We start from the raw sequence: 9,150 nt of genomic DNA, 5'->3' as shown, positions 1-9,150 counted from the left end.
GTGCTGAGCAGGTGGAGGTGTGCAGCCTGTTACCTGGCTGAGCAGGTGGAGGTGTGCAGCCTGTCACCTGGCTGAGGGTGGAGGTGTGCAGCCTGTTACCTGGCTGAGCAGCTGGAGGTGTGCAGCCTGTTACCTGGCTGAGCAGGTGGAGGTGTGCAGCTGGAGGTGTGCAGCCTGTTACCTGGCTGAGCAGATGGAGGTGTGCAGCTGGAGGTGTGCAGCCTGTTACCTGGCTGAGCAGCTGGAGGTGTGCAGCTGGAGGTGTGCAGCCTGTCACCTGGCTGAGCAGGTGGAGGTGTGCAGCTGGAGGTGTGCAGCCTGTTACCTGGCTGAGCAGCTGGAGGTGTGCAGGTGGAGGTGTGCAGCCTGTCACCTGGCTGAGCAGGTGGAGGTGTGCAGCTGGAGGTGTGCAGCCTGTTACCTGGCTGAGCAGGTGGAGGTGTGCAGCTGGAGGTGTGCAGCCTGTTACCTGGCTGAGCAGCTGGAGGTGTGCAGCTGGAGGTGTGCAGCCTGTTACCTGGCTGAGCAGGTGGAGGTGGTTGCAGCCTGTTACCTGGCTGAGCAGCGGAGGTGTGCAGCTGGAGGTGTGCAGCCTGTTACCTGGCTGAGCAGCTGGAGGTGTGCAGCCTGTTACCTGGCTGAGCACTGGAGGTGTGCAGCTGGAGGTGTGCAGCCTGTTACCTGGCTGAGCAGCTGGAGGTGTGCAGCTGGAGGTGTGCAGCCTGTTACTTGGCTGAGCAGGTGGAGGTGTGCTGAGCAGGTGGAGGTGTGCAGCCTGTTACCTGGCTGAGCAGGTGGAGGTGGGCTGAGCAGGTGGAGGTGTGCAGTCTGTCACCTGGCTGAGCAGGTGGAGGTGGGCTGAGCAGGTGGAGGTGTGCAGCCTGTTACCTGGCTGAGCAGGTGGAGGTGTGCAGCCTGTTACCTGGCTGAGTAGGTGGAGGTGGGCTGAGCAGGTGGAGGTGTGCAGCCTGTCACCTGGCTGAGCAGGTGGAGGTGTGCAGCCTGTACCTGGCTGAGTAGGTGGAGGTGGGCTGAGCAGGTGGAGGTTGTCAGCCTGTTACCTGGCTGAGCAGGTGGAGGTGTGCTGAGCAGGTGGAGGTGTGCAGCCTGTCACCTGGCTGAGCAGCTGGAGGTGTGCAGCCTGTTACCTGGCTGAGCAGGTGGAGGTGTGCAGCTGGAGGTGTGCAGCCTGTCACCTGGCTGAGCAGCTGGAGGTGTGCAGCCTGTCACCTGGCTGAGCAGCTGGAGGTGTGCAGCTGGAGGTGTGCAGCCTGTTACTTGGCTGAGCAGGTGGAGGTGTGCTGAGCAGGTGGAGGTGTGCAGCCTGTTACCTGGCTGAGCAGGTGGAGGTGGGCTGAGCAGGTGGAGGTGTGCAGTCTGTCACCTGGCTGAGCAGGTGGAGGTGGGCTGAGCAGGTGGAGGTGTGCAGCCTGTTACCTGGCTGAGCAGGTGGAGGTGTGCAGCCTGTTACCTGGCTGAGTAGGTGGAGGTGGGCTGAGCAGGTGGAGGTGTGCAGCCTGTCACCTGGCTGAGCAGGTGGAGGTGTGCAGCCTGTTACCTGGCTGAGTAGGTGGAGGTGGGCTGAGCAGGTGGAGGTTGTCAGCCTGTTACCTGGCTGAGCAGGTGGAGGTGTGCTGAGCAGGTGGAGGTGTGCAGCCTGTCACCTGGCTGAGCAGCTGGAGGTGTGCAGCCTGTTACCTGGCTGAGCAGGTGGAGGTGTGCAGCTGGAGGTGTGCAGCCTGTCACCTGGCTGAGCAGCTGGAGGTGTGCAGCCTGTTACCTGGCTGAGCAGGTGGAGGTGTGCAGCCTGTTACCTGGCTGAGCAGCTGGAGGTGTGCAGCCTGTTACCTGGCTGAGCAGCTGGAGGTGTGCAGCTGGAGGTGTGCAGCCTGTTACCTGGCTGAGCAGCTGGAGGTGTGCAGCCTGTTACCTGGCTGAGCAGGTGGAGGTGTGCAGCTGGAGGTGTGCAGCCTGTTACCTGGCTGAGCAGCTGGAGGTGTGCAGCTGGAGGTGTGCAGCCTGTTACCTGGCTGAGCAGGTGGAGGTGTGCAGCCTGTTACCTGGCTGAGTAGGTGGAGGTGGGCTGAGCAGGTGGAGGTGTGCAGCCTGTCACCTGGCTGAGCAGGTGGAGGTGTGCAGCCTGTTACCTGGCTGAGTAGGTGGAGGTGGGCTGAGCAGGTGGAGGTTGTCAGCCTGTTACCTGGCTGAGCAGGTGGAGGTGTGCTGAGCAGGTGGAGGTGTGCAGCCTGTCACCTGGCTGAGCAGCTGGAGGTGTGCAGCCTGTTACCTGGCTGAGCAGGTGGAGGTGTGCAGCTGGAGGTGTGCAGCCTGTCACCTGGCTGAGCAGCTGGAGGTGTGCAGCCTGTTACCTGGCTGAGCAGGTGGAGGTGTGCAGCCTGTTACCTGGCTGAGCAGCTGGAGGTGTGCAGCCTGTTACCTGGCTGAGCAGCTGGAGGTGTGCAGCTGGAGGTGTGCAGCCTGTTACCTGGCTGAGCAGCTGGAGGTGTGCAGCCTGTTACCTGGCTGAGCAGGTGGAGGTGTGCAGCTGGAGGTGTGCAGCCTGTTACCTGGCTGAGCAGCTGGAGGTGTGCAGCTGGAGGTGTGCAGCCTGTTACCTGGCTGAGCAGGTGGAGGTGTGCAGCTGGAGGTGTGCAGCCTGTTACCTGGCTGAGCAGGTGGAGGTGTGCAGCTGGAGGTGTGCAGCTGGAGGTGTGCAGCCTGTTACCTGGCTGAGCAGGTGGAGGTGTGCAGCCTGTTACCTGGCTGAGAAGCTGGAGGTGTGCAGCTGGAGGTGTGCAGCCTGTTACCTGGCTGAGCAGGTGGAGGTGTGCAGCTGGAGGTGTGCAGCCTGTTACCTGGCTGAGCAGGTGGAGGTGTGCAGCCTGTTACCTGGCTGAGCAGGTGGAGGTGTGCAGCTGGAGGCGTGCAGCTGGAGGTGTGCAGCCTATCACCTGGCTGAGCAGGTGGAGGTGTGCAGCCTATCACCTGGATGAGCAGGTGGAGGTGGGCTGAGCAGGTGGAGGTGTGCAGCTGGAGGTTGTCAGCCTGTTACCTGGCTGAGCAGGTGGAGGTGGGCTGAGCAGGTGGAGGTGTGCAGCTGGAGGTTGTCAGCCTGTTACCTGGCTGAGCAGGTGGAGGTGGGCTCAGCAGGTGGAGGTGGGCTCAGCAGGTGGAGGTGTGCAGCCTGTCACCTGGCTGAGCAGGTGGAGGTGGGCTGAGCAGGTGGAGGTGTGCAGTCTGTCACCTGGCTGAGCAGGTGGAGGTGGGCTGAGCAGGTGGAGGTGTGCAGATGGAGGTGTGCAGCCTGTTACTTGGCTGAGCAGGTGGAGGTGTGCTGAGCAGGTGGCGGTGTGCAGCCTGTTACCTGGCTGAGCAGGTGGAGGTGGGCTGAGCAGGTGGAGGTGTGCAGTCTGTCACCTGGCTGAGCAGGTGGAGGTGGGCTGAGCAGGTGGAGGTGTGCAGCCTGTTACCTGGCTGAGTAGGTGGAGGTGGGCTGAGCAGGTGGAGGTTGTCAGCCTGTTACCTGGCTGAGCAGGTGGAGGTGTGCTGAGCAGGTGGAGGTGTGCAGCCTGTTACCTGGCTGAGCAGGTGGAGGTGTGCAGCCTGTCACCTGGCTGAGCAGGTGGAGGTGTGCAGCCTGTCACCTGGCTGAGCAGGTGGAGGTGGGCTGAGCAGGTGGAGGTGTGCAGCCTGTCACCTGGCTGAGCAGGTGGAGGTGTGCAGCCTGTTACCTGGCTGAGTAGGTGGAGGTGGGCTGAGCAGGTGGAGGTTGTCAGCCTGTTACCTGGCTGAGCAGGTGGAGGTGTGCTGAGCAGGTGGAGGTGTGCAGCCTGTTACCTGGCTGAGCAGGTGGAGGTGTGCAGCCTGTCACCTGGCTGAGCAGGTGGAGGTGTGCAGCCTGTTACCTGGCTGAGCAGCTGGAGGTGTGCAGCCTGTTACCTGGCTGAGCAGGTGGAGGTGTGCAGCCTGTCACCTGGCTGAGCAGGTTGAGGTGTGCAGCCTGTTACCTGGCTGAGTAGGTGGAGGTGGGCTGAGCAGGTGGAGGTTGTCAGCCTGTTACCTGGCTGAGCAGGTGGAGGTGTGCAGCCTGTTACCTGGCTGAGCAGGTGGAGGTGTGCAGCCTGTTACCTGGCTGAGTAGGTGGAGGTGGGCTGAGCAGGTGGAGGTTGTCAGCCTGTTACCTGGCTGAGCAGGTGGAGGTGTGCTGAGCAGGTGGAGGTGTGCAGCCTGTTACCTGGCTGAGCAGGTGGAGGTGTGCAGCCTGTCACCTGGCTGAGCAGGTGGAGGTGTGCAGCCTGTTACCTGGCTGAGCAGCTGGAGGTGTGCAGCCTGTTACCTGGCTGAGCAGCTGGAGGTGTGCAGCCTGTTACCTGGCTGAGCAGGTGGAGGTGTGCAGCCTGTCACCTGGCTGAGCAGGTGGAGGTGTGCAGCTGGAGGTGTGCAGCCTGTTACCTGGCTGAGCAGCTGGAGGTGTGCAGCCTGTCACCTGGCTGAGCAGGTGGAGGTGTGCAGCTGGAGGTGTGCAGCCTGTTACCTGGCTGAGCAGCTGGAGGTGTGCAGCTGGAGGTGTGCAGCTGGAGGTGTGCAGCCTGTTACCTGGCTGAGCAGGTGGAGGTGTGCAGCCTGTCACCTGGCTGAGCAGGTGGAGGTGTGCAGCTGGAGGTGTGCAGCCTGTTACCTGGCTGAGCAGCTGGAGGTGTGCAGCTGGAGGTGTGCAGCTGGAGGTGTGCAGCCTGTTACCTGGCTGAGCAGGTGGAGGTGTGCAGCCTGTTACCTGGCTGAGCAGCTGGAGGTGTGCAGCCTGTTACCTGGCTGAGCAGGTGGAGGTGTGCAGCCTGTCACCTGGCTGAGCAGGTGGAGGTGTGCAGCCTGTTACCTGGCTGAGCAGGTGGAGGTGTGCAGCCTGTCACCTGGCTGAGCAGCTGGAGGTGTGCAGCCTGTTACCTGGCTGAGCAGGTGGAGGTGTGCAGCTGGAGGTGTGCAGCCTGTTACCTGGCTGAGCAGCTGGAGGTGGGCAGCCTGTTACCTGGCTGAGCAGCTGGAGGCGTGCAGCCTGTTACCTGGCTGAGTAGGTGGAGGTGGGCTGAGCAGGTGGAGGTTGTCAGCCTGTTACCTGGCTGAGCAGGTGGAGGTGTGCAGCCTGTTACCTGGCTGAGCAGCTGGAGGCGTGCAGCCTGTTACCTGGCTGAGTAGGTGGAGGTGGGCTGAGCAGGTGGAGGTTGTCAGCCTGTTACCTGGCTGAGCAGGTGGAGGCGGGCAGCCTGTTACCTGGCTGAGCAGCTGGAGGTGGGCAGCCTGTTACCTGGCTGAGCAGGTGGAGGTGGGCAGCCTGTTACCTGGCTGAGCAGGTGGAGGTGTGCAGCCTGTTACCTGGCTGAGCAGCTGGAGGCGTGCAGCTGGAGGTGTGCAGCCTGTTACCTGGCTGAGCAGGTGGAGGTGTGCAGCCTGTTACCTGGCTGAGCAGCTGGAGGTGGGCAGCCTGTTACCTGGCTGAGCAGGTGGAGGTGTGCAGCCTGTCACCTGGCTGAGCAGGTGGAGGTGTGCAGCTGGAGGTGTGCAGCCTGTTACCTGGCTGAGCAGGTGGAGGTGGGCAGCCTGTTACCTGGCTGAGCAGGTGGAGGTGTGCAGCCTGTTACCTGGCTGAGCAGCTGGAGGCGTGCAGCTGGAGGTGTGCAGCCTGTTACCTGGCTGAGCAGGTGGAGGTGTGCAGCCTGTTACCTGGCTGAGCAGCTGGAGGCGTGCAGCCTGTTACCTGGCTGAGCAGCTGGAGGTGTGCAGCCTGTTACCTGGCTGAGCAGCTGGAGGCGTGCAGCTGGAGGTGTGCAGCCTGTTACCTGGCTGAGCAGCTGGAGGTGTGCAGCCTGTTACCTGGCTGAGCAGGTGGAGGTGTGCAGCCTGTTACCTGGCTGAGCAGCTGGAGGTGGGCAGCCTGTTACCTGGCTGAGCAGGTGGAGGTGTGCAGCCTGTCACCTGGCTGAGCAGGTGGAGGTGTGCAGCTGGAGGTGTGCAGCCTGTTACCTGGCTGAGCAGCTGGAGGTGTGCAGCTGGAGGTGTGCAGCCTGTTACCTGGCTGAGCAGGTGGAGGTGTGCAGCTGGAGGTGTGCAGCCTGTTACCTGGCTGAGCAGGTGGAGGTGTGCAGCCTGTTACCTGGCTGAGCAGCTGGAGGTGTGCAGCTGGAGGCATGCAGCTGGAGGTGGGCAGCCTGTTACCTGGCTGAGCAGGTGGAGGTGTGCAGCCTGTTACCTGGCTGAGCAGGTGGAGGTGGGCAGCCTGTTACCTGGCTGAGCAGGTGGAGGTGTGTAGCCTGTTACCTGGCTGAGCAGCTGGAGGTGGGCAGCCTGTTACCTGGCTGAGCAGCTGGAGGTGTGTAGCCTGTTGCATGCAGCTCTTTATCTAAAGGATAAAATCTATGACGAGTGGATAGTGCCAAAGCAAGGATTACCAGGAGACGGAGAAGGAGCAGTCTACCCTGCCGTCGCTGCCAGACCATGTGGATTTTTGAATGGGAGTGATTGGGACTGCAGAAGGGAGACCAGCGCCAACTTGGCGGCCAGTGCATGGAATGAACATCTTCCGGCAACATCACGGCGTCGTATATTACAAGTCCTATATAAATATACGCCTACTAAATACATCTGAACTAGGTTCGTCGCATTAAAACTGTGTGATACACGTCGCCACCAGTACACCATTGTCAGTGTACCTTTATTTGAACTTTACTGAGTGAATTTAAGACATGTTTTATACAGCCTGTGTTAAATGCTTTTATTCTTGTGGCGGCTGGGAACTCTGCAGTAGCCTGCTGTGCACAGAGTGTGTTGTACTTATTGTTTGGATTCACTGTTATTTTGTCCTATAAAAGTCCACTGAAGAAGATGCTTTCACTATATAGTGGACTCAGCATTTTGTAGTGCTGTCCGAATGTATAGTGATAATTATTACACCCTATATAGTGCACTCAATGTATCCCAGAAGATTCCCAGCGCCGAAATAAGGCTCGGAGTAGTGTCTGAAAGTGTTGTTTTAATAATGCGTTGAGCTCACTATATAGTGCTCTACATACAGCTCCCTACATAGGGGGTAGAGAGTTGTGAATGAGTGGGGATTTCGGATACTGCCACTGTCTTTTTAAAATTGTTAACATTTGAAAACAAAACAACATTTATGGCAGCATCAAATATGGGGAAAATATATATTATCCCAGTTAACAAATTAAAGATGGGACGCTAGAACTTCAAGCTGACCTCATCATGTCATCTATAATACAACAATGTAGCATCCTTTCATGGCCTAATACATTACCAGTTATATTTTTGAAGTTATAGCTATAGTCTATTAACGAATAAATGTAAAAACACACTCAGTCTAACATTTAGATAAGTAAACTCCACAATAATTGAGTTTTTGCAGACCAGGTCCAACGCTAACGAAGTTTTTGGAAGGAAAGGCTATTGCAGATTTCATCCACTAGATGGAGCCATAGCCTTTGTAATGGGCTACAACTACAAAAGAATTTAAGCAGTAATTTTGAACTAACTTGAAGTGCTGTAGTTAAAACCTTTAATTAGATTATGTAGACCATTAACTAAACAAACGTAATACAACCTTGTTCATAACATTTTGACATCGTATTCATTTTTGATATGAGTTTTACAGGCCCTCGTCTTTATAGAATAGGCCAGTGGTCGGCAATAAGCGGCCCGCGGGCCAGAACCAGCCCGCCAGCAGTTATATGTGGCCGCCGTCAGATTGCTTTGACAGCAGAAAAATAAAAAATAAATTGATAGCAACAACTGGTGCTGAAATAGATCTAAGTTATGACAGCTACAGTTAATCACACAATCCCTTTCTGTCAAGTGATTGTGGCTCCAAAATGAAAACGCTTGCAGCAATGCTTTATGTTGAGTTTACTGGAAGCTTTTACCTTGAAGAGTTCTGAAGGACACTCAGTCTCTGGCCTGCTTGACACACCTCTGGGAACATTGTAGAAAGTTGCGTGGCGCTGCAGAGAGCCCCCAGTTGCAGTAGTGCATGGATCATGCACGATAGACTATTCATCCAGTCAACGATCACGAACCGTTCACAGCGTGTCGGCACCGGAGAGGAGGTGAGGCGGACCAGGGACAGGAGATTGTGGAGCGACTGGCCCGCTGCGGTCAGTCAGTGATCGTTTCCTCTGGTGGGATGAAGTCTGACGCTCCGCAAGATTAATGTCAATAAAGCATGCTGTCAATATTTTAGAGTGAACACACCATGCTTTTAGGGGAGCTGATGTCTTATTAGCCCCCCCCCCCCAGTTCGCACCCTGTATGATTGGATTCCCCTGAATTTCCTCAGGGAAATGAAAATAAGCGTCCATAGGTTTATGAATGCGGATCAAACGCCGGTACGCACACACACTGCAGCACATGCTTTATTGTGAGCATGTGCAAAAGTGTCCTCATAATCAAGTAACAAGGGAAAGAAATACGCAGTTATTTGGAATCGGTCTCCCAACCTTCCTAACGGGAGTCCCGCATAGTAAGTACCGACTTAGTTAACATACATGAGTATAAAAGGATTTAAATTAATTAATTAGTTTGAATGTATGTAGTGTATGTCTCTGTGTATGCAGAGAAAGCCCATCAGTCATGTTTTCTAACTGCTTCTTTAGTCGGAACAACATCCAACAAGCCAAAGAGATTCAACTGACCTGATATGAATCTGTGAGGAGCAGCCAATCAGTGAGGAGCAGCTCATATTTGGCATCTGTCCAGCAGAAATGAAGGAAAAGATGAAGTAGTGATGATGAGTTTTCAGTTTTCAGAGCTGCTGTTTGCGGGCAGAATGATGGGCGATAAATTATACATTTAGTGAATTTAATAGGTTAAACCGTCTCCCCTGGAAGAGAGATGCTATGCGCATTTATGCACGAGGCACAGCAGCATTACTTCATATCTAATGTTAAATAATGTTTTGTGTCTCCACATCCTGAAGCTCTCCCACACAGTCCAGGTTCATCCAGAGAAACTGTCTGGAGTAAAGCAGCCGTCCTCCTGATTGATCCTGAGCTGTCTGTCCTGTCAGGTTTTTAACTTAAATGCATAAATGTCCCAGGATATTAGCTGGGACATTACTGTACACATGGAAACCTTTAATTGACCGACAGC

General features: G+C 56.5%; 1 protein-coding gene across 2 annotated transcripts in view; it reads left to right on the top strand.

The window, feature by feature from the left end:
• Positions 1-9,150, top strand: part of LOC119896490 (NACHT, LRR and PYD domains-containing protein 12-like) — a 67,665-nt gene that overhangs the window by 43,173 nt on the left and 15,342 nt on the right. The window lies entirely within an intron of this gene.

Source organism: Micropterus salmoides, unplaced genomic scaffold (assembly GCF_014851395.1).
Source record: "Micropterus salmoides isolate LMB-PRFRI ecotype aquatic unplaced genomic scaffold, ASM1485139v1 Ms_hic_scaffold_1, whole genome shotgun sequence".
Lineage (NCBI taxonomy): Eukaryota > Metazoa > Chordata > Actinopteri > Centrarchiformes > Centrarchidae > Micropterus > Micropterus salmoides.
The sequence above is the reverse complement of the archived record's forward strand: the minus strand, read 5'-3'. Positions and strand labels throughout refer to the sequence as shown.